We start from the raw sequence: 25,848 nt of genomic DNA on the forward strand, positions 1-25,848 counted from the left end.
AGGGTTGTTTTAGGGTCAGGGCCAGGGCCCAGGGTTAGGGTTGTTTTAGGGTCAGGGCCCAGTGTTAGGGTTGTTTTAGGGTCAGGGCCCAGAGTTAGGGTTTTTTTAGGGTAAGGGCCCAGGGTTAGGGTTGTTTTAGGGTCAGGGCCCAGGGTTAGGGTTGTTTTAGGGTCAGGGCCCAGGGTTAGCGTTGTTTTAGGGTCAGGGCCCACAGTTAGGGTTTTTTGATCAGGGCCAGGGCCCAGGGTTAGGGTTTTAGGGTAAGGGCCAGGGCCCAGGATTAGGGTTTTAGGGTCAGGGCCAGGGCCCAGGGTTAGGGTTTTAGGCTCAGGGCCAGGGCCCAGGGTTAGGGTTTTAGGCTCAGGGCCAGGGCCCAGGGTTAGGGTTTTAGGCTCAGGTCCAGGGCCCAGGGTTCGGGTTTTAGGCTCAGGGCCAGGGTCCAGGTTTAGGGTTGTTTTAGAGTCAGGGCCAGGGCCCAGGGTTAGGGTTGTTTTAGGGTCATGGCCAGGTCCCAGGGTTAGGGTTGTTTTAGGGTCAGGGCTAGGGCCCAGGGTTATGGTGGTTTTAGGGTCAGGGCTGAGAGTTAGGTTTGTTTTAGGGTCAGGGCCCAGGGTTAGGGTTCTTTTAGGGTCAGGGCCCAGGGTTAGGGTTGTTTTAGGGTCAGGGCCCAGGGTTATGGTTCTTTTAGGGTTAGGGCCCAGGGTTAGGGTTTTAGGCTCAGGGCCAGGGCCCAGGGTTAGGGTTTTAGGCTCAGGGCCAGGTCCCAGGATTGGGGTTTCAGGCTCAGGGCCAGAGCCCAAGGTTAGGGTTTTAGGCTCAGTGTCAGGGCCCAGGGTTAGGGTTGTTTTAGGGTCAGGGCCCAGGGGTAGGGATGTTTTAAAGTCAGGGCCCAGGGTTAGGGTTGTTTTAGGGTCAGGGCCGTGGGTTACGGTTGTTTTAGGTTCAGGGCCCAGGGTTAGGGTTGTTTTAGGGTCAGGGCCCAGAGTTAGGGTTGTTTTAGGGTCAGGGCCCAGGGTTAGGGTTGTTTTAGGGACAGGGCCCAGGGTTAGGGTTGTTTTAGGGTCAGGTCCCAGGGTTAGGGTTGTTTTAGGGTCCTGGCCCAGGGTTAGGGTTGTTTTACGGTCAGGGCCCAGGGTTAGGGTTGTTTTAGGGTCAGGGTCCAGGTTTAGGGTTGTTTTAGAGTCAGGGCCAGGGCCCAGGGTTAGGGTTGTTTTAGGGTCATGGCCAGGTCCCAGGGTTAGGGTTGTTTTAGGGTCAGGGCTAGGGCCCAGGGTTATGGTGGTTTTAGGGTCAGGGCTGAGAGTTAGGTTTGTTTTAGGGTCAGGGCCCAGGGTTAGGGTTCTTTTAGGGTCAGGGCCCAGGGTTAGGGTTGTTTTAGGGTCAGGGCCCAGGGTTATGGTTCTTTTAGGGTTAGGGCCCAGGGTTAGGGTTTTAGGCTCAGGGCCAGGGCGCAGGGTTAGGGTTTTAGGCTCAGGGCCAGGGCCCAGGATTGGGGTTTCAGGATCAGGGCCAGAGCCCAAGGTTAGGGTTTTAGGCTCAGTGTCAGGGCCCAGGGTTAGGGTTGTTTTAGGGTCAGGGCCCGGGGTTATGGTTGTTTTAGGGTCAGAGCCCAGGGTTAGGGTTGTTTTAGGGTCAGGGCCTAGGATTGGGGTTGTTTTAGGGTCAGGGCCAAGGGTTAGGGTTGTTTTAGGGTCAGTGCCCATGGTTATGGTTGTTTTAGTGTTAGGGCCCAGGGTTAGGGTTTTAGGCTCAGGGCCAGGGCCCAGGGTTAGGGTTTTAGGCTCAGGGCCATGGCCTAGGGTTGGGGTTTCAGGCTCAGGGCCAGAGCCCAAGGTTAGGGTTTTCGGCTCAGGGCTAGGGCCCAGGGTTAGGGTTTTAGGCTCAGGGCCAGGGCCCAGGGTTAGGGTTGTTTTAGGGTCAGGGCCAGGGCCCAGGTTTAGGGTTGTTTTAGGGTCAGGTGCAGCGCCCAGGGCTAGGGGTGTTTTAGGGTCAGGGCCAGGGCCCAAAGTTAGGGTTGTTTTAGGGTCACGGCCCAGGGTTAGGGTTTTAGGCTCAGGTCCAGGGCCCAGGGTTAGGGTTTTAGGCTCAGGGCCAGGGCCCAGGGTTAGGGTTGTTTTAGGGTCAGGGCCAGGGCCCAGGGTTAGGGTTGTTTTAGGGTCAGGGCCAGGGCCCAGGGTTAGGGTTTTTTTAGGGTCAGGGCCCAGTGTTAGGGTTGTTTTAGGGTCAGGGCCCAGAGTTAGGGTTTTTTTAGGGTAAGGGCCCAGGGTTAGGGTTGTTTTAGCGTCAGGGCCCAGGGTTAGGGTTGTTTTAGGGTCAGGGCCCAGGGTTAGCGTTTTTTTAGGGTCAGGGCCCACGGTTAGGGTTTTTTGATCAGGGCCAGGGCCCAGGGTTAGGGTTTTAGGGTAAGGGCCAGGGCCCAGGATTAGGGTTTTAGGGTCAGGGCCAGGGCCCATGGTTAGGGTTTTAGGCTCAGGGCCAGAGCCCAGGGTTAGGGTTTTAGGCTCAGGGCCAGGGCCCAGGGTTAGGGTTTTAGGCTCAGGTCCAGGGCCCAGGGTTCGGGTTTTAGGCTCAGGGCCAGGGTCCAGGTTTAGGGTTGTTTTAGAGTCAGGGCCAGGGCCCAGGGTTAGGGTTGTTTTAGGGTCATGGCCAGGTCCCAGGGTTAGGGTTGTTTTAGGGTCAGGGCTAGGGCCCAGGGTTATGGTGGTTTTAGGGTCAGGGCTGAGAGTTAGGTTTGTTTTAGGGTCAGGGCCCAGGGTTAGGCTTCTTTTAGGGTCAGGGCCCAGGGTTAGGGTTGTTTTAGGGTCAGGGCCCAGGGTTATGGTTCTTTTAGGGTTAGGGCCCAGGGTTTGGGTTTTAGGCTCAGGGCCAGGGCCCAGGGTTAGGGTTTTAGGCTCAGCGCCAGGTCCCAGGATTGGGGTTTCAGGCTCAGGGCCAGAGCCCAAGGTTAGGGTTTTAGGCTCAGTGTCAGGGCCCAGGGTTAGGGTTGTTTTAGGGTCAGGGCCTAGGGGTAGGGATGTTTTAAAGTCAGGGCCCAGGGTTAGGGTTGTTTTAGGGTGAGGGCCCTGGGTTACGGTTGTTTCAGGTTCAGGGCCCAGGGTTAGGGTTGTTTTAGGGTCAGGGCTCAGGGTTAGGGTTGTTTTAGGGTCAGGGCCCAGGGTTAGGGTTGTTTTAGGGACAGGGCCCAGGGTTAGGGTTGTTTTAGGGTCAGGGCCCAGGGTTAGGGTTGTTTTAGGGTCCCGGCCCAGGGTTAGGGTTGTTTTACGGTCAGGGCCCAGGGTTAGGGTTGTTTTAGGGTCAGGGCCCAGGGTTAGGGTTGTTTTAGGGTCAGGGCCCAGGGTTAGGGTTGTTTTAGGGTCAGGGTCCAGGGTTAGGGTTGTTTTAGGGTCAGGGCCCAGGGTTAGGGTTGTTTTAGGGTCAGGGCCAGGGCCCAGGTTTAGGGTTGTTTTAGGGTCAGGGCCCTGGGTTAGGGTTTTAGGCTCAGGGCCAGGGCCCAGGGATAGGGTTTTAGGCTCAGGGCCAGGGCACAGGTTTAGGCTTGTTTTAGGGTCAGGTCCAGGGCTCAGGGTTAGGGTTGTTTTAGGGTCATGGCTAGGGCCCAGGGTTAGGATTGTTTTAGGGTCAGGGCCAGGGCCCGGGGTTATGGTTGTTTTAGGGTCAGAGCCCAGGGATAGGGTTGTTTTAGGGTCAGGGCCCAGGGTGAGGTTTGTTTTAGGGTCTTGGCCCATGGTTAGGGTTGTTTTATGGTCAGGGCCCCGGGTTAGGGTTGTTTTATGGTCAGGGCCCAGGGTTAGGGTTGTTTTAGGCTCAGGGCCCAGGGTTAGGGTTGTTTTAGGGTCAGGGCCCAGGGTTAGGGTTGTTTTAGCGTCAGTGCCCAGGGTTAGTGTTGTTTTAGGGTCAGGGCCCATGGTTTGGGTTGTTTTAGGGGCAGGGCCCAGGATTAGGGTTGTTTTAGGGTCAGGGCCCAGGGTTAGGGTTTCAGGCTCAGGTCCAGGGCCCAGGGTTGGGGTTTCAGGCTCAGGGCCAGAGCCCAAGTTTAGGGTTTTAGGTTCAGGGTCAGGGTCCTGGGTTAAGGTTTTAGGCTCAGGGCCAGGGCCCAGGGTTAGGGTTTTAGGCTCAGGGTCAGTGCCCAGTGTTAGGGTTTTAAGCTCAGGGTCAGGGCCCAGGGTTAGGGTTTTAGGCTGAGGGCCAGGGCCCAGGGTTAGGGTTTTAGGCTCAGGGCCAGGGCCCAGGGTTAGGGTTTTAGGCTTAGGGCCCTGGGCCCAGGGTTAGGGCTTTAGGGCCAGGGCCCGTGGCCCAGGGTTAGGGTGTTAGGGCCAGGGCCCGGGGCCCAGGGTTAGGGCTTCAGGGCCAGGGCCCGGGGCCCAGGGTTAGGGCTTTAGTGGCAGGGCCCGGGGCCCAGGGTTAGGGCTGTAGGGCCAGGGCCCGGGGCCCAGGGTTAGGGCTTTTGGGCCAGGGCCCGGGGCCCAGGGTTAGGGCTTTAGGGGGCAGGGCCCGGGGCCCAGGGTTAGGGCTTAGGACCAGGGCCCGGGGTCCAGGATTAGGGCTTTAGGACCAGGGCCCGGGGCCTAGGGTTAGGGCTTTAGGGTCAGCGCCCGGGGCCCAGGGTTAGGGTTGTTTTAGGGTCAGGGCCCGGGGTCCTAAGTTAGGGTTGTTTTAGGGTCGGGGCCCAGGGTTAGGGTTGTTTTAGGGTCAGGGCCCAGGGTTAGTGTTGTTTTAGGGACAGGGCCCAGGGTTAGGGGTGTTTTAGGGTCAGGGCCCAGGGATAGGGTTGTTTTAGGGTCCCGGCCCAGGGTTAGGGTTGTTTTACGGTCAGGGCCCAGGGTTAGGGTTGTTTTAGGGTCAGGGCCCAAGTTTAGGGTTGTTTTAGGGTCAGGGCCCAGGGTTAGGGTTGTTTTAGGGTCAGGGCCTAGGGTTAGGGTTGTTTTAGGGTCAGGGCCCAGGGTTAGGGTTGTTTTAGGGTCAGGGCCAGGGCCCAGGTTTAGGGTTGTTTTAGGGTCAGGGCCCAGGGTTAGGGTTTTAGGCTCAGGGCCAGGGCCCAGGGATAGGGTTTTAGGCTCAGGTCCAGGGCCCAGGTTTAGGCTTGTTTTAGGGTCAGGTCCAGGGCTCAGGGTTAGGGTTATTTTAGGGTCATGGCTAGGGCCCAGGGTTAGGATTGTTTTAGGGTCAGGGCCAGGGCCCGGGGTTATGGTTGTTTTAGGGTCAGAGCCCAGGGTTAGGGTTGTTTTAGGGTCAGGGCCCAGGGTTAGGGTTGTTTTAGGGTCATGGCCCAGGGTTAGGGTTGTTTTCGGGTCAGGGCCCCGGGTTAGGGTTGTTTTATGGTCAGGGCCCAGGGTTAGGGTTGTTTTAGGGTCAGGGCCCAGGGTTAGGGTTGTTTTAGGGTCAAGGCCCAGGGTTAGGGTTGTTTTAGCGTCAGGGCCCAGGGTTAGGGTTGTTTTAGGGTCAGGGCCCATGGTTAGGGTTGTTTTAGGGGCAGGGCCCAGGGTTTGGGTTTTAGGCTCAGGGTCAGTGCCCAGGGTTAGGGTTTTAAGCTCAGGGTCAGGGCCCAGGGTTAGGGTTTTAGGCTGAGGGCCAGGTCCCAGGGTTAGGGTTTTAGGCTGAGGGCCTGGGCCCAGGGTTAGGGTTTTAGGCTCAGGGCCAGGGCCCAGGGTTAGGGGTTTAGGCTCAGGGCCCCGGGCCCAGGGTTAGGGCTTTAGGGCCAGGGCCCGTGGCCCAGGGTTAGGGCTTTAGTGCCAGGGCCCGGGGCCCAGGGTTAGGGCTTTAGGGCCAGGGCCCGGGGCCCAGGGTTAGGGCTTTAGGGCCAGGGCCCGGGGCCCAGGTTTAGGGCTTTAGGGCCAGGGCCCGGGGCCCAGGGTTAGGGCTTTAGGGCCAGGGCCCGGGGCCCAGGGTTAGGGCTTTAGGGCCAGGGCCCGGGGCCCAGTGTTAGGGCTTTAGGGCCAGGGCCCGGGGCCCAGGGTTAGGGCTTCAGGGCCTGGGCCCGGGGCCCAGGGTTAGGGCTTCAGGGCCAGGGCCCGGGGCCCTGGGGGTTAGGGCTTTAGGGCCAGGGCCCGGAGCCCAGGGTTAGGGCTTTAGGGGCAGGGCCCGGGGCCCAGGGTTAGGGCTTTAGGACCAGGGCCCGGGGCCCAGCGTTAGGGCTTTAGGGGCAGGGCCCGGGGCCCAGGGTTAGGGTTTTAGCCTCAGGGCCAGGGCCCAGGGTTAGGGTTGTTTTAGGGTCAGGGCCAGGGCCCAAAGTTAGGGTTGTTTTAGGGTCAGGGCCCAGGGTTAGGGTTTTAGGCTCAGGTCCAGGGCCCAGGGTTAGGGTTTTAGGCTCTGGGCCAGCGCCCAGGGTTAGGGTTATTTTAGGGTCAGGGCCAGGCCAGGGTTAGGGTTGTTTTAGGGTCAGGGCCAGGGCCCAGGGTTAGGGTTGTTTTAGGGTCAGGGCCCAGTGTTAGGGTTGTTTTAGGGTCAGGGCCCAGAGTTAGGGTTTTTTTAGGGTAAGGGCCCAGGGTTAGGGTTGTTTTAGGGTCACGGCCGAGGGTTAGGGTTGTTTTAGGGTCAGGGCCCAGGGTTAGGGTTGTTTTAGGGTCAGGGCCCACAGTTGGGGTTTTTTGATCAGGGTCAGGGCCCAGGGTTAGGGTTTTAGGGTAAGGGCCAGGGCCCAGGGTTAGGGTTTTAGGGTCAGGGCCAGGGCCCAGGGTTAGGGTTTTAGGGTCAGGGCCAGGGCCCAGGGTTAGGGTTTTAGGCTCAGGGCCAGGGCCCAGGGTTAGGGTTTTAGACTCAGGGCCAGGGCCCAGAGTTAGGGTTTTAGGCTCTGGGCCAGGGCCCAGGGTTAGGTTTTTATGGTCAGTGCCAGGGCCCAGGGTTAGGGTTTTAGGGTCAGGGCCCAGGGTTAGGGTTGTTTTAGGGTTAGGGCCCAGGGTTAGGGTTGTTTTAGGGTCAGGGCCCAGGGTTAGGGTTGTTTTAGGGTCAGGGCCAGGGCCCAGGTTTAGGGTTGTTGTAGGGTCAGGGCCCAGGGTTAGGGTTTTAGGCTCAGGTCCAGGGCCCAGGGATAGGGTGTTAGGCTCAGGGCCAGGGCCCAGGTTTAGGGTTGTTTTAGGGTCAGGTCCAGGGCTCAGGGTTAGGGTTGTTTTAGGGTCATGGCCAGGGCCGAGGGTTAGGGTTGTTTTAGGGTCAGGGCCAGGGCCCAGGGTTATGGTTGTTTTAGGGTCAGAGCCCAGGGTTAGGGTTGTTTTAGGGTCAGGGCCCAGGGTTGGGGTTGTTTTAGGGTCAGGGCCAAGGGTTAGAGTTGTTTTAGGGTCAGGGCCCATGGTTATGGTTGTTTTAGTGTTAGGGCCCAGGGTTAGGGTTTTAGGCTCAGGGCCAGGGCCCAGGGTTAGGGTTTTAGGCTCAGGGCCAGGGCCTAGGGTTGGGGTTTCAGGCTCAGGGCCAGAGCCCAAGGTTAGGGTTTTCGGCACAGGGCCAGGGCCCAGGGTTAGGGTTGTTTTAGGGTCAGGGCCAGGGCCCAGGGCTAGGGGTGTTTTAGGGTCAGGGCCAGGGCCCAGGGTTAGGATTTTAGGCTCAGGGCCAGGGCCCAGGGTTAGGGTTGTTTTAGGGTCAGGGCCAGGCCAGGTTTAGGGTTGTTTTAGGGTCAGGGCCAGGGCTCAGGGTTAGGGTTGTTTTAGGGTCAGGGCACAGCGGTAGGGATGTTTTAGGGTCGGGGCCCAGCGTTAGGGTTGTTTTAGGGTCAGGGCCCTGGGTTACGGTTGTTTTAGGGTCAGGGCCCAGGGTTAGGTTTGTTTTAGAGTCAGGGCCCAGGGTTAGGGTTGTTTTAGGGTCAGGGTCCAGGGTTAGGGTTGTTTTAGGGTCTGGTCCCTAAGTGATGCCTCTGTTGCCTACATCAAAATCTCCCCGGCTTGCTCCACAATGGTCCCGTCACGTGGTGCAGACTTAGGCGCGGTCTTGTGTGTGCAGAGGCAGGCTTGGTCTTGTGTGCTCTTGATCATGCACCTAGTCACATCTGTTCTACAGTGTTGCATTCTTCTAATTTCCATGCACATCTTTGCATAGGCGTGTTCCCATTGTTCCCATGCCAATAAGTGGTGTGCAAGGTTCCAGAGTGTGCCAGTATTTCTTTAGTCGGTGTCATGCTGTTGGATATTCAGGTTTTTTAACCTAGTGTAAATAACATTCACATTTCTAAAAACCAGAAGAGTGTTTGTGATTAACATATCATCTTAGTGGATATTAAATTGCTGCATCTGATTTCATTTCTCTTTCCCAAATAAAGAGTCAGTTGTGTGGGCTAGTCTCATTCTGAAACTGCACACTCCCATCCCAGAGGTAGAAAGCGAGATCTCCTGCCTGCATTTCATGGAGCATGTGATTATGGAGGTGTCCAGTCCCAGCAAACAGACCCCACATTCTTTTCCTTCAGTGACTCAGACGCAATATGTGGAGAGTCCCAGACAGTATCGCTCCCTCACGTTCATTAACCTCCAGAGATTAAACATCACCTGATACACAGAACTGTGGGTTCCCCGTTTGGCTAAGCATCAGGTGCAGCCAGGTTCTTACCTAGGTGCACGTGACAAGGTGCTGCCAGATGCCACCAGCGCAGACAGTCAGTGAGCCCACCTCATCAGAGGGCACATGAGATCCCCAAATGAGAAAGAACTCTAAGGAGCCAAAATCTGCCAAGATGGGTACATTAAAGCTTGCAACTTTGCACGTGAGTGCACCCTCAGACTCAGCCAGTTTATTCTCCTTTGCAGTCCATTCTGAAAAGTCCAGCCAGATGATGGCTAAAGAGTAGAGAATGGAAGGTGGAAGGCAGTTGCTGCTTGCAGAAGAGGCACGCTGGCAGCATTGGCAGGGAGGAAGAGACTGGAAACTGAGTAGCAGATCCGAGAAACCAAAATGCTCAGCAAATGAGGGCAGGTGGCATGGAGCTACTTCCCTGGGTCCAAGAGCCTAATTACCTTATTGTTCCATAAGTTCATGGCCTGCGGTCATCAGGGAAAATAAAACACTGACTGGGGGTCAGTCTTTTCTGTTTAGGGGAGGCTCCCCGAAACCTCCCCCTCCCGGGTTCAAGCGATTCTCCTGCCTCAGCCTCCCGAGTAGCTGGAACTATAGGCACCCTCCACCACTCCCGGCTAATTTTTTTTTGTTTTTTTTTTTTTGTAGAGACGGGGTTTCACCGTGTTAGCCAGGATGGTCTCGATCTCCTGACCTCGCGATCCGCCCGCCTCGGCCTCCCAAAGTGCTGGGATTACAGGCGTGAGCCACCGCGCCCGGCCTCAGCTGGTTTTTCAAAAGTCATGGCGTGTAATTGTCAGAACAGTGAACTTCGGAGATCCACCGGAGGGGCGAGGCCACAGCTCAACCGCGAGCACCTGAGCATCCTGCACCGCCTGCGACGGCCGTCAGGGGGCGCGATGCCGCCTCACAGAACCTCAAGAGGCGCCCGAGTTCCGGCACAGAAGCCCGGCGGCTCCAGGGGGCGGAGCCGAGCCGCCTCCTCAGGACCTACGCAGGAGGCGCCGTCATCCCTACAGGGACACCCGAGAGGACCCAGCCTCCTCCTCCTCAGGACCCACTCGGGAGACGTCGCTGGCTCTATAGGAACACCTGGGGACCGTGGCCAGGGACCACCCAGCCTCCTTCTCCTCAGCTCCTCAGGAACGACTGGGGAAGCTGTGGCTTCATGGTCCCCGAGGCTGCCCGAGGAAAGGTGAGGAAAAGCTTTCCGTCCCGGCTCAGTGCTGAGGCGGCCGCTCTGCCTCGCGCTCCACTTTCTCAAGTTGTATTTATTTTATTTTACAAAGTGGCCCATCATTAAGTGGCTTTGTTATTCATTATTACAGCATACCTGAGTTGTTTCGTTTTTAAATTTTTGACCAATTTGGGTTTGTTTGGGGTGGATCCGGGACAGAGAAGGGAGAAACCCTGAGGGCAACATGGAGAGCCCCAGGGAGACGCGCACCCCACGACTTGCTTTTATTTGCGTTCCAGTGGCTCGTTTTTCTTAGAGTGTTAAAGTACTTGAAAAATATTGAAGACCAGATGTAGATGTGAGTTTTCACAACCGTATTTTAAGTGTAAATACTGGACTTTGTCTGTTGAAAGGATTTTAGGTAAAATAAATTTAAGCGGAGTTTATTTCGGCAAAGGAATGGTTCATGAATCACGCAGGAAGCACCAGAACGGAAGTCGGCTTGGGGCTTCGAGCTCTTAGGGTGGCCCGTAAGTGAGGCTCCTCAGTGGCTCCAGCTAGGCGACCGCCTGTGGTGGGGATGCTTCCCTCAGCGTCCCTAGTCATACAGCCAACTGGCTGCTGGGCTTTTTGGCATTGACTGTGGTTGGTTTGTGAATTTTTTTAAGTCGGTTCACATGCCTCTAAGTTCGGTTTCTGTTTGCTTAGGGAAGGCCTCAGGCTAACCTGCCGTATTTGCTTTAACATGTCAAAACCATAATTTATTTTTCATTTTACTTTCCTGGCATTAATAGAAGTAAATTCACATTTGTGTGTTATTCAGAAAGTCGGTTTAATTGGCAACCTATTTGTGATGGTGCATAAAATAATGTCTTTTAATCATTGGCATCTTAGATTAGATGAAATATGTTAACTCTCTTAAGCTTTGTTATTAACCCATAACAAGAGTTAAGTTTCTTTTTTTCTCCTAGGCTTTGACCATTTAAAATACACTCAGGCATCTCGTAACGATGTTATACTTTCTGAGAAATCTGTCCTTAGGTGATTTCATCTTTGTGTGAACACTGTAGAGTGTCCTTATAAAACTTAGATGGTGTAGCCCACTCCACACCTAAGTTACATAGTATAGCCTATTGCTCCCAGGCTACGAACCTGTACAGCATGTCTCTGTGCTGAATGCTGTAGTCAACCATAACACCATGGTGATTGTAGATTGTGATCCCAGAATATCTGGGACAGGTCTCAGTCAATTTAGAAAGCTTATTTTGCCAAGATTAAGGACACGCCCGTGACACAGCCTCAGGAGGTCCTGACGATGTGTGTCCAAGGTGGCCAGGGTAGAGCTTGCTTTTGTACATTTTAGGGATACATGAGACGTGTAAGATGTACAGTCATTTGGCCCAGTAAGGCGGGACAACTGGAAGCAGGAAGTGGGGGTGCTTCCAGGTCAGAAGTAGGTTAGAGACAAAAGGTTGCGTTCTTTTGAATCCTTCATCAGCCTTCCACTGAATACACAATTTAGTCTGGCTCAATGAATCTGCATTTTTACATAAATAATAGGGCAGAGGAAGCAATCAGATATGCATCTGTCTCAGGTGAGGGATGACTTTGAGTGCTGTCTGTCCTTTGTCCAAAAGGAAATTCTTTGTGGGCAAATTGTGAGTGAGGTATGTAGCTTTTTATCTTTGTAGCTATCTTAGTTAGGAATAGAATGAGGGCAGGTTTGCCTGACATAGCTCCCAGCTTGACTTTTCCCTTGGCTTAGTGATTTGGGGGTCCTGAGATTTATTTTCCTTTCATGGTATCAGAACAGAGAAAAAGTAATTTGTTGAGCCATGAGCTTATGACAAGATGGCTAGGAAGGAATTTTTCAGCTCCATTTTTATCTCATGGGACCACCATCATATGTATGCAATGCACGAGTGTAAAATCACATTTAGTTAAGTCAGCTTACACTAAGCTATGGACCCAGATGGTCCTGGGGCCTTTTTCCACTGGGAGATCTTTAAGGACCTTTCTTAGCTTTTCTATGCTAATTGGTATATTCATAGTTGCCTTATTTCAGTGCCCATTTTGTTAATGTGTATTTTTACTAGGAAATCACCCATTTTTTCTAGGTTTCCAGTTTGATGCAATTATTTGACTTTTAATTTCTCCTCTGTTTTTAGTTTTGTACATAATTTTCCTATCTACTTTGCACTCTTTTTTCCATCAACAGTATTTTTAAAATATACTTTTTAGCTTTTTTTGAAGAATTGTTATGTTTGACAATTTTTTATGACCTAATCATGACTGTAAATGATTTTTAATTTCAGCTTAATGTCTTTTGTAGGGCACAACTGTTAAAATACAAAATTACAACAAATGTGGGTTTGCAGATCTTAATTGGCTTTTTTTTGTGGTTCTAGAATCAGGCAGCAGTCCAGACCAAAAATGGTTCAGAATGATCTGCCACACAACATGTGCGGGTTATATTTATAGCCAGAGAAAAAAAGTGACATACAGAAAACAGAAGTGAGGTATAGAGGTGGCTGGATTGGTTACAGACCTGGTTACAGCCCGGATTTGCCTTCTTGGAACTTGTTTTGAACAGCTGGCTGCCGGCCATTGACTGACACTCGGCTGATGTGATTGGCTGAACCGCCGCTGTTTGTTACCATGATACATTCCCAAGTCAGATTTTCAGTTTGTTTCTATACTAAATTAGGTTGCGATTCTTCTTCTTCTTCTTCTTTTTTCTTTTTTGAGGCTGAGTCTCACTCTGTCGCCCAGGCTGGAGTGCAGTGGCGCGATCTCAGCTCACAGCAAGCTCCGCCTCCCGGGTTCATGCCATTCTCCTGTCCCGGCCTCCCGAGTAGCTGGGACTGCAGGCTGCCGCCACCAAGTCCGGCTAATGTTTTTGTATTTTTTTTTAGTAGAGACTGGGTTTCACCTTGTAAGCCATGATGGTCTCGATTTCCTGACCTCATGATCCACCCGTCTCGGCTCCCAAAGTGCCGGGATTACAGGCGTGAGCCACGGCGCCCGGCCGCGACTCTTTACAAGGACTCCTTGGGAGGCTTCTAAAGCCCAAATGTTGTTTGATGTAAGAATTCCTCCCTTTTGGTCAGCCTCTCAATTTTGAGATATTGATCAAAACTTTGGGCATTGGTGTCACTCTTTGTTATCGTTGTAAATTGAGTTATTAGGACTTATTTGCTTTCAGTGTGGCATTTTCAAGTTTTATTTGGTCTCAGTGCCCTCTGGGCAATAGCAGAACACTGTGTTGTGTAAGGCGGAAATAGAGCAATAGAAAATAACAACTGATTTGTTAATATCAGATTACTTCAAGTTACTTGTTTTGGTAAGAATTAAAGCAGAGGGGACTTCTTTATGCTGACTCAGGTAGACTGGAATCTCTTCAGGGAAAAAGGGAGCTCTTTTGGGATCTATCTACTTCCTTAAAGTTTCAGCTTTGTTGTGTGTCATTCAGCGTGAGTGTCTCCATTCTGGTTTTGCCTGCTCAGTGTGGCCTAATGCGGGAGTTGTGACCAAAACATTGACCTCCCGTAATTTGTTCAACAGTTCTCCCCTTTTGGTTAGGTTCCTACCTAGGTGAGGGTGTGACTAAAAACTTAGGGCATTAGCAGTATTCTCAGTAACTATCATTTTAGGTTTCCGGTCTCAACACATCATTTAAGAAGTCAGTAAAGCTTTCTTCTATTGTGACAGCATATTTAATACTGAGAAAGAAAAGAAAATTTTTATCTTGCGAATGTGAGCTTCCTCTAAATTATCAGGTCCAGAGAGGCGTGGGAATGAGGCAGCAGTCACGTCCCATTTCCCTCTTAGCTAAGTAATCATATCTTGAAGCTGCTTGCTATATAGACTAGACTGACTGTCATCAGCTATAGATTAACCTAAGAGTGTCTTTGAATATTTTTTCCAGTGGCAAATATTTGCTTCTGTTGTATCATAGCTGAAAGGAATGCTGGGAAACAAAATAAAGACAAGCATTCATTAGAATAAGTGATCCAGTCACAATGAATCAATTTGAAATTTTTTTTTTTTTCCACAAAGTCATACTTTGAAAACGTCCAGCCGTAAATTGAAATAGTCTCCAAAATGTGAATTTTTTTCCCTGGTTCTAAGATGACCAGCTTTCTTAGAGAGTGAACTACACCATAAGAAAAATGATATGACCATGTTTACACATATATGTTATCATAACATAAAACATGTAAAAGGGGCATTTGTTTGAAAGTATATATTAGTCTGTATAATTTACTTTGCAGTATCATGAATGCTCTTATTTTTAAAAGTAGGAGTAGTTACTGTCAATTACTAATTTTTAGTACAAATAATTTAGCAGATATCTGAAAAAATTACAATTTTTAAATAGAGGTTTTATTTTAAATTAGTTTTAGATTCATACAGAAATTGGGAAGAAAATGCAGATTTCCCATGTAGACGCAACCTAGTTTCCCCTCTTTTTAACATATCAACATGTATCAGATAGGTTTAACATCTTTTTTTTTTTTTTTTTTTTTTTCCAGACAGAGTCTCAACCAGGCTGGAGTGCAGTGGCGTGATCTCGGCTCACTGCAACCTCCGCCTCCCAGGTTCAAGCGATTCTCCTGCCTCAGCCTCCTGAGTAGCTGGTATTACAGGCGCCTGCCATCATGCCCGGCTAATTTTTGTATTTTTAGTAGAGATGAGGTTTCACCACGTTGGCCAGGCTGGTCTTGAACTCCTGATCTCAGGTGATCCGCCCGCCTCAGCCTCCCAAAGTGCTGGGATTACAGACATGAGCCACCACTCCTGACCAACATCTTACATCATTTCTTGTCATACTTAATGACTGGGTATTACTATATTATTAAATAAGCTCACATCTTATTTGGTTTCCCTTAGTTCTGCCTTTTTCTCTCCCAGGATCCTATCTAGGATCCCATAGGACATTTAGTCATCATGTCAGGCTCTTCTTGGCTGTGACAGTCTCTCCGACTTTACTTCTGAGGACCTGGAACAGTGTTAGGAGGATTGGTCAGGTATTGTGTAGAATGTCCTCCATTGTGGTTTACTTGGGGTTTTTCTCATAATCAGCCTGGGTTTAGGGGTTTGCGGGAAGCAGAGCAGATGTGTAGTGTGTCCACAAAAAGAGTCAAAGACTGTGAAATATTTGAAGAGATGTATTCTGAGCCAAATATGAGTGACCATGGCCCTTGACACAGCCCTCAGGAGACCCTGAGAACATGTGCTCAAGGTCGTTGGGGTGCAGGTTGGTTCTATACATTTTAGGGAGATAGGAGACATCAATCAAGTGTATTTAAGATATATATTGGTTCGGTCCAGAAAGGTGGGACAACCCAATGGATTAGGGTGGGGTGGGGCTTCCAGGTTATAGGTACATTTAAAATTTTTCTGACTGGCAGTTTGTTGAAAGACTTACTATCAATAGAAAGGAGTGTCTGGGCTATGATAAGGGGTTATGGAGACCAAGGTTTTGTCATGGAGATGAAGCTTCCAGGTAGCAGGCTTCAGAGAGAATAGATTGTAAATGTTTCTTATCAGATTTTAGGTTGTGTTGATGTTAAATGCTGATTGGCTTTTCCTGAATTCCAAAAGGGAGGAGGGCATCATGAGGCATGTCTGACCACCTCTTTCCCATCATAGCCTGAACCAGTCTTCCAGGTTAACTTTGGTGTCCCCTGGTGGAGAGGTGGTTGTGGGAAAGATCTTTGAATTTTATTTTTGGTTTGCAAGTGCTAGTGTAGTCACTTCATGCTCTCAAGATGTGTTATCACCATTAATGTTAACTTTTATCACTTGGTTGAGGCAGTGTTTTCAGGTTTTTCACTGTGAGGTTACTTTTTTCCCATGTCTATATTGTATGTATGCTTTTGGAGGAAGTCATCATGCAGAGCTCATACTTAAAGGAGTGGGGAGTTAGCCCCACCTCCTTGATGGCTGTCTATATCAGGTATTTGGAATTCTTCTGTATAAGAGATTTCTATTCAGCCCATTTGCATATCTGTTTAATCATTTATTTATACCAGTATGGGTCCACAGATAGTTACTTTAATCTTTTGGTGGTTATCTAATTGTACAGTATTTTGTTGCTCTTTGTTCATAGCTGTGGCCATTGGTAGCTCTTTCCACTGGCTCCTTTTACATAATTTCATGGTTTTTTTTTATAATTTATTTCTGTTACTTCAAAAGTACCCTGGCTCATATATTTTCTGTCCCAGTCCTAGTTTCAGCTATTTCTTCTAATAGCCCTGATTTCTTTTGTTAGAGAATGGTATGAAAAACTTACATCTGGCCACTAAATGTGGTCATTGCGTCATGACACTTACAGCTGACAGTGCAAAGAAATATATGTGTGTCTTCTAACTTATATGTACCCACTTAATTATAAAGGTTTCTATGTGGAACCATCTATGTATATGTTAAGCTAAATGTGAGTTTATACTTAGGTTGTATATATATATATTCTGACTCATTATGACAGAGATCATTCTAGGCTTCCCTATTTTTTATCTGTAACTTCTCACTGTAATAGTGAGGAACCTGGCTCCTACTATCTGCCATTTATTTCATCCCTTGTACCATTGGGAACAAGGAGTTCATTCTTGATCAAGATTCCAGGTTGGGACTTAATAAGAAATATATGTTTGGTCTGTGTCTGCAGTTCCTGGTACAGAGCTTCTAAAACTATTATAATTTCCTGAACAGTAGGGGTGCTAGGAGCATCTTGTGTTCTAATATTTGGTCTTTGGCCCTGGTTCCTGACGCAGAGTTCCTAAATCTCTTGGAATCTCCTGGATAATAGGAATGGCTTCTGTTCTAATAAGGACACTCTGTGGGTTCCTGGATGGTTTCAGGATGGGGATGGTCACCAGAAAGACCAAGCCATGATAAGAAGGTTGTAACTTTTAGCTTAACATGCAATCCTTTGAGGGTGTGAAGGGACTGGAAATGGAGTTAATAATCCGCCATGTCTACATGATGAAGCTTCCATAAAAATTCCTAAAATATGGAATTTGGAAAGTTCCAGATCAAGGCTGACAGATTTGATGTCTAGTGAGGGCTCATCTATCATAGATAGTGCCTTCTAGCATGTCGTGACATGGCAGAATGGGGAAATGGGCTCCTAGATGCTTTTATAAGGGCACTGGTTTCATTCATGAGGACAGCACTCTCATGATCCGATCACCTCTCGGTTACCTCTGAATACCATCCCTTTGGGGATTACATTTCAAAATAGGAATTTGGGGTGGGGGTGTACACACATTGAGACCATAATAACTAGTAAACATAAGTAAGTATTTCCTAGTTCCATAAGCCATCATAGCAAATTGTCAAACCTGAAGAGGGGGTGTAGGAATGCCTAGTTTCTGGCCGAGTCATATAGAAGTTTGGGTAAGCTGGGGATTCACTACTTGTGATTGGCATCTGAGGTTGTGGACAGTCTGGTGTTACTAAGCCCTTAACTTGTAGGGTGTATACTAACTCCAGGTAATCAGTGTCACAGTTGAATTACAGGATACCCAATTGTTTTCCAGAGAGTTGGAATATTGGTTGGTATGGGAAACACCCCCCACCCCCCCACAATTTGCTGTTAAAAGTGGAGTGTTGATAGTATAGAGGAAAATCATGGTTATTTTTCTTTTTACAGATATAGTAGTTTCAAAATTAACTATTATCCCTATGGGAAATAACTTTATAAAATAGAGTCCACTGTTGGTGTATATAGTACGTTTTGTTTTTAGTCTATGGCTTCTACTCATTTCCAGCTCAGCACCTTTGGCCCACCACTTGCAACATACATTGGTAATACAGTTCGATTCTTGGTTGCACTCTGTATTTTGTCCTTAGATACTTCCACATCCTAAATCATTTAATTTGTGTAGATTGTGATTTGTTCTTTGTGCATTAAAATTCTGTGGGTTTTATCAAATGCATAGTGTCAGATATCCACTACTGAAGCAGCATACAGAATACTTCAAATCCCCACCCCAGACAGTCACTGATCTGACTATCATCTCTTTGGTTGTGCTTTTTCCAGAATGTTATATGAATGGAGTCATATAATGTATAGCATCTTCATACTGCCACCCTTTACTTAGCAACATAGATGCAAGATTCATTCATTTGTTTTCATGGATTGACAGTTCATTCCTTTCTGTTGGTGAATGGTGTTCCATTGCGTGGTTGTACTTCAAATTGATTATGCATTCAGCTATTGAAGAACGTTCTGATTACTTCAAGTTTTGGCCATTATGAGTAGAGTGCCTCGTATATAATTACATGCTAGTTTTTGTTTGAACATAATTTTTCAAAGCAGCTGTCTAAACATACACAATTTAGGGGTGCATTTGTTGGATTGTAAGGTAAGACTTGTTTATCTTTGGGAAAAACTGTCAAACTATTTCCCAAAGTGGCTGTACCCATTCATGCATTCTGCCAGTAATGAATGGCCGTACCTATTGTTCTTCAACCTCCAATTGTTACTGTTGAGCTTTTTTAAGAGTACCACAGTTGTACTAGGTGTGCAGTGATATCTCAGCATTATTTTAATTTGCAGTCTCCTAATGAGATATATTGAGCATCCTTTTGTGTGATTATGTGATATCTGTATATTTTCTTTTTTTTCTTTTTTCTTTTTTTTTTAATTGAGATAGAGTCTCGTTCTGTCACTCAGGCTGGAGTGCAGTGGCGTGATCTTGGGTCACTGCAACCTCCACCTCCGATGTTCAAGCAATTCTCTTGCATCAGCCTCCCAAGTAGCTGGGATTACAGGCACCCACCACCATGCGTGGCTAATTTTTTTGTATTTTTAGTAGAGAGGGGGTATCACTATGTTGGCCAGGCTGATCTCAAATTCCTGACCTCAGGTGACTCACCCGCCTCAGCCTCCCAAAGTGCTGGGGTTATAGGCATGAGCCACCACACCTGGCCTGCTATCTATACATTTTATTTGGCTGGATGTCTGTTCAGATATTTACCCAGTTTTATTTGGGTTTTTAGTTTTCTTAGTGTTCGTTTGAAGAGTTCTTTGTGTATCTTCAATACAGTTTTTAAAATCACGTTTGTATTTTCTAAATATCTTCTCACAGTGTGTCTTGTCTTTTTGTTCTCTGAATAGGGTTTTTCATAGTAGAAAATTTAGCTTTATAAAGTCTGTTCTCAGTATTTTCACGAATTGGCACTTGATGCTGTGTGTAAAAACTCAACACCAGATCCAATGTCTCTTAGGTTTTCTTTTAGATTATAGTTTTGCATTTGAAGTTGTAGTCTCTGGACTATTTTGAGTAGGTTTTTGTGTTTTAATTTGTGTATAGAGTCATTTCATTCCATTTGGCTTCCAAATAATTCTTCCATCACCATTTATGGGAAGGGTATGGATATAGTGGCCTTTATTTCGGTTTGAATTTCCAAAATTATGACACTGAATAAACTGAATATTGAATTTTATAGGTATTTCAGGACAGCCAGGAGGGGGCGCACATCCGCCGAGAAACTGTGGGCAAGAGCGTCTGTGCGGAACCACGGAGCCACCAGAGGGCGCGCGATCCCGCCCCAACGAACTTCCCGCGGAGGTGCCAGAAGCAGCGAGGAGCTTCAACTTCCTCAGGGCAGCACGAGGGTCGTGTTACCTTGGTGTTCTTCATTGGTGAGTAAAAAGCTCCTGTCCACGGCCCTGAGTGCCAAGGAGTGAGTATTTAGAGTACTCTGCAGAGGAAGAACTTCATCTAGAAAAAGAAAACCCACAAATCGCACTGTTTGGAGTACACCCTAGTATCATTGTCAACGTCCAAGACACAGTGGCTGCTAATATATATTCTTACAGTGGCCTCTAATATAATAACCACACTGTGCCCTACATTACTATGATATCCACACCGTGCCCTAACACCCATATAATATCCACACCATGCCCTAACACTGATGTAATCCACACCATCGCTTCAAATACTAATGTAATAATATCCACACCATGCCCTATCACTGATCTAGTCCACACCATCGCTTCCAATACTAATGTAATAATATCCACACCATGCCCTAACACTGATCTAATCCACACCATCGCTTCCAATACTAATGTAGTAATATCGACACCATGCCCTGTCACTGATCTAGTCCACACCATCGCTTCCAATACTAATGTAATAATATCCACACCATGCCCTATCACTGATCTAGTCCACACCATCGCTTCCAATACTAATGTAATAATATCCACACCATGCCCTGTCACTGATCTAGTCCACACCATCGCTTCCAATACTAATGTAATAATATCCACACCATGCCCTATAACTGATCTAATCCACACCATCGCTTCCAATACTAATGTAGTAATATCGACACCATGCCTTAACGCCAATCTAATCCACACCATCACTTCCAATACTAATGGAATAATATCCCCACCTTGGCCTATCATTGATTTAATCCACACCATCACTCCCAATACTAATGTAATAATATCCACACCATGCCCTATCGCTGATCTAATCCACACCATCACTTCCAATAATAATGTAATAATATCCACACCATGCCCTATCACTGATCTAGTCCACACCATCGCTTCCAATACTAATGTAATAATATGCACACCATGCCCTATCACTGATCTAATCCACACCATCACTTCCAATACTAATGTAATAATATCCACACCATGCCCTATCACTGAGCTAGTCCACACCATCGCTTCCAATGCTAATGAAGTAATATCCACACCATGCCCTATCACTGATCTAATCCACACCATCGCCTCCAATACTGATGTAGCAATATCCACACCATGCCCTATCACTGATCTAATCCACACCATCGGTTCCAATACTAATGTAATAATATCCACACCATGCCCTATCACTGATCTAATCCACACCATCGCTTCCAATACTGACGTAGCAATATCCACACCATGCCCTATCACTGATCTAATCCACACCATCACTTCCAATACTAATGTAGTAATATCCACACCATGCCCTATCACTGATCTAATCCACACCATCGCTTCCAATACTGACGTAGCAATATCCACACCATGCCCTATCACTGATCTAATCCACACCATCACTTCCAATACTAATGTAGTAATATCCACACCATGCCCTATCACTGATCTAATCCACACCATCGCTTCCAATACTAATGTAGTAATATCCACACCATGCCCTATCACTGACCTAATCCACACCATCGCTTCCAATACTAATGTAATAATATCCACACTATGCCCTAACACTGATCTAGTCCACACCATCGCTTCCAATACTAATGTAATATTATCCACACCGTGCCCTATCACTGATCTAATCCATACCATCGCTTCCAATACTGATGTAGCAATATCCACACCATGCCCTATCACTGACCTGATCCACACCATCGCTTCCAATACTAATGTAATAATATGGACACCTAGCCCTATCACGGATCTAGTCCACACCATCGCTTCCAATACTAATGTAGTTATATCCACACCATGCCCTATCACTGATCTAATCCACACCATCGCTTCCAATACTAATGTAATAATATCCACACCATGCCCTAACACTGATCTAGTCCACACCATCGCTTCCAATACTAATGTAGTGATATACAGACCATGCCCTATCACTGATCTAGTCCACAACATCGCTTCCAATACTAATGTAATAATATCCACACCATGCTCTATCACTGATCTAGTCCACACCATCGCTTCCAATACTAATTTAATAATATCCACACCATGCCCTATCACTGATCTAATCCACACCATCGCTTCCAATACTAATGTAATAATATCCACACCATGCCCTATAACTGATCTAATCCACACCATCGCTTCCAATACTAATGTAGTAATATCCACACCATGCCCTATCACTGATCTAGTCCACACCATCGCTTCCAATACTAATGTAATAATATCCACACCATGCCCTATCACTGATTTAATCCACACCATCACTGCCAATACTAATGTAATAATATCCACACCATGTCCTATCACTGATCTAGTCCACACCATCGCTTCCAATACTAATGTATTAATACCACACCATGCCCTATTACTGATCTAACCCACACCATCGCTTCCAATACTAATGTAGTAATATCCCCACCATGCCCTGTCACTGATCTAATCCACAGAATCGCTTCCAATGCTAATGAAGTAATATCCACACCATGCCCTGTCGATGATCTAATCCACACCGTCGCTTCCAATACTAGTGCAATAATATCCACACCATGCCCTATCACTGATCTAATCCACACCATCGATTCCAATACTAATGTAATAATATACACACCATGCCCTATCACTGATCTAATCCACACCATCGCTTCCAATACTAATGTAATAATATCCACACCATGCCCTACCACTGACATAATCCACACCATCACATCCAATACTAATGTAATAATATCCACACCATGCCCTATCACTGATCTAATCCACACCATCGCTTCCAATAGTAATGTCATAATATCTACACCATGCCCTATCACTGATCTAGTCCAGACCATCGCCACAAATACTAATGTAATAATATCCACAGCATGCCCTATCACTGATATAATCCACACCATCGCTTCCAATACTAATGAAATAATATCCACACCATGCCCTGTCACTGATCTAATCCACACTATCGCTTCCAATACTAATGTAGTAATATCCACACCATGCCCTATCCCTGATCTAATCCACACCATCGCTTCCAGTACTAATGGAGTAATATCGACACCATGCCTTAACGCCGATCTAATCCACACAATCACTTCCAATAGTAATGAAATAATATCCCCACCATGGCCTATCATTGATCTAATCCACACCATCACTCCCAATACTAATGTAATAATATCCACACAATGCCCTACTGCTGATCTAATCCACACCATCACTTCCAATACTAATGTAATAATATCCACACCATGCCCTATCACTGATCTAATCCACACCATCGCTTCCAGTACTAATGCAGTAATATCCACACCATGCCCTATCACTGATCTAATCCACACCATCCCTTCCAATACTAGTGCAATAATATCCACACCATGCCCGGTCACAGATCTAATCCACACCATCGCTTCCAATACTAATGTAATAATATCCACAGCATGCCCTATCACTGATCTAGTCCACACCATCGCTTCCAATACTAATGTAATAATATCCACACCATGCCCTATCACTGATCTAATCCACACGATTGCTTCCAATACTAATGTAGTAATATCCACACCATGCCCTATCAGTGATCTAGTCCACATCATCGCTTCCAATACTAATGTAATAATATCCACACCATGCCCTAACACTGATCTAGTCCACAGCATCGCTTCCAGTACTAACGTGGTAATATCCCCACCATGCCCTAACACTGATCTAGTCCACACCATCACTTCCAATACTAATGTAGTAATATCCACACCATGCCCTATCACTGATCTAATCCACACTGTCGCTTCCAATACTAATGGAATAATATCCATACCATGCCCTATCACTGATCTAGTCCACACCATCGCTTCCAATACTAATGAAATACTATCCACACCATGACCTATGACTGATCTAGTCCACACCATCGCTTCTAATACTAATGTAGTAATATCCACACCATGCCCTATCACTGATCTAGTCCACACCATCGCTTCCAATACTAATTTAATAAAAACCCCCCATGCCCTATCACTGATCCAATCCACACCATCGCTTCCAATACTAATGTAGTAATATCCACACCATGCCCTATCACTGATCGAGTCCACAGCATCACTTCCAATACTAAGGTAGTAATATCCACACCATGCCTTATCACTGATCTAGTCCACACCATCGCTTCCAATACTAATGTAATAATATCCCCACCATGCCCTATCAGTGATCTAGTCCACACCATCGCTTCCCATACTAATGTAATAATATGCACACCATGCCCTATCACTGATCTAGTCCACAGCATCACTACCAATACTAATGTAGTAATATCCACACCATGCCTTATCACTGATGTAGTCCACACCATCGCTTCCAATACTAATGTAGTAATATCCCCACGATGCCCTATCACTGATGTAATCCACACCATCGCTTCCAATAACAATGTAGTAATATCTACACCATGCCCTATCGATGATCTAATCCACACCATCGCTTCCAATACTAATGTAGTGATATCCAAACCATGCCTGTCACTGATCTAGTCCACACCATCGCTTCCAATACTAATGTAGTGATATCCACAGCATGCACTATCACTGATCTAATCCACACCATCGCTTCCAATACTGATGTAACGATATCCACACCATGCCCTATCACTGATCTAATCCACACCATCGCTTCCAATACTGATGTAATAATATCCACACCATGCCCTATCACTGATCTAATCCACACCATCGCTTCCAATACTGATGTAATAATATCCACACCATGCCCTATCACTGATCTAATCCACACCATCGCTTCCAATACTGATGTAATAATATCCACACCATGCCCTATCACTGATCTAATCCACACCATCGCTTCCAGTACTAATGTAGTAATATCCACAACATTCCCTATCACTGATCTAGTCCACAACATTGCTTCCAATACTAATGTAATAATATCCACACTCTGCCCTATCACTGATCTAGGCCATACCATCGCTTCCAATACTAATGTAATAACATCCACAACATGCCCTATCACTGATCTAGTCCACACCATCGCTTCCAATAGTAATGTAATACTGTCCACACCATGCCCCAACACTGTTCTAGTCCACAACAACGCTTTCAATATTAATGTAATAATATCCACACCATGCCCTATCACTGATCTAGTCCACACCATCACCTCCAGTACTAATGTAATAATATCCACACCATGCCTTAACTGTGATCTAGTCCACACCATCGCTTCCAATAGTAATGTAATAATATCCACACCATGCCCTGTCACTGATCTAATCCACACCATCGCTTCCAATACTAATGTAGTAATATCGACACCATGCCTTAACGCCAATCTAATCCACACCATCACTTCCAATACTAATGGAATAATATCCCCACCTTGGCCTATCATTGATTTAATCCACACCATCACTCCCAATACTAATGTAATAATATCCACACCATGCCCTATCGCTGATCTAATCCACACCATCACTTCCAATAATAATGTAATAATATCCACACCATGCCCTATCACTGATCTAGTCCACACCATCGCTTCCAATACTAATGTAATAATATGCACACCATGCCCTATCACTGATCTAATCCACACCATCACTTCCAATACTAATGTAATAATATCCACACCATGCCCTATCACTGAGCTAGTCCACACCATCGCTTCCAATGCTAATGAAGTAATATCCACACCATGCCCTATCACTGATCTAATCCACACCATCGCCTCCAATACTGATGTAGCAATATCCACACCATGCCCTATCACTGATCTAATCCACACCATCGGTTCCAATACTAATGTAATAATATCCACACCATGCCCTATCACTGATCTAATCCACACCATCGCTTCCAATACTGACGTAGCAATATCCACACCATGCCCTATCACTGATCTAATCCACACCATCACTTCCAATACTAATGTAGTAATATCCACACCATGCCCTATCACTGATCTAATCCACACCATCGCTTCCAATACCGACGTAGCAATATCCACACCATGCCCTATCACTGATCTAATCCACACCATCACTTCCAATACTAATGTAGTAATATCCACACCATGCCCTATCACTGATCTAATCCACACCATCGCTTCCAATACTAATGTAGTAATATCCACACCATGCCCTATCACTGACCTAATCCACACCATCGCTTCCAATACTAATGTAATAATATCCACACTATGCCCTAACACTGATCTAGTCCACACCATCGCTTCCAATACTAATGTAATATTATCCACACCGTGCCCTATCACTGATCTAATCCATACCATCGCTTCCAATACTGATGTAGCAATATCCACACCATGCCCTATCACTGACCTGATCCACACCATCGCTTCCAATACTAATGTAATAATATGGACACCTAGCCCTATCACGGATCTAGTCCACACCATCGCTTCCAATACTAATGTAGTTATATCCACACCATGCCCTATCACTGATCTAATCCAC

The 25,848-nt window shown here is 47.2% G+C and overlaps 1 long non-coding RNA gene across 1 annotated transcript in view; it reads left to right on the forward strand.

The window, feature by feature from the left end:
* Window positions 1–19,418, forward strand: part of LOC129526712 (uncharacterized) — a 283,392-nt gene extending 263,974 nt beyond the window's left edge. The window contains exons 3-4 of the long non-coding RNA XR_010130845.1: window positions 9,142–9,688; window positions 19,133–19,418. This is a non-coding gene — a long non-coding RNA (uncharacterized lncRNA). The remainder of the gene's footprint in view (window positions 1–9,141; window positions 9,689–19,132) is intronic.
* The last annotated feature ends 6,430 nt before the right edge of the window (window positions 19,419–25,848 follow it).

The sequence above is a fragment of the Gorilla gorilla genome, chromosome 15 (genome assembly GCF_029281585.2).
Source record: "Gorilla gorilla gorilla isolate KB3781 chromosome 15, NHGRI_mGorGor1-v2.1_pri, whole genome shotgun sequence".
NCBI classification, from domain to species: Eukaryota; Metazoa; Chordata; class Mammalia; order Primates; family Hominidae; genus Gorilla; species Gorilla gorilla.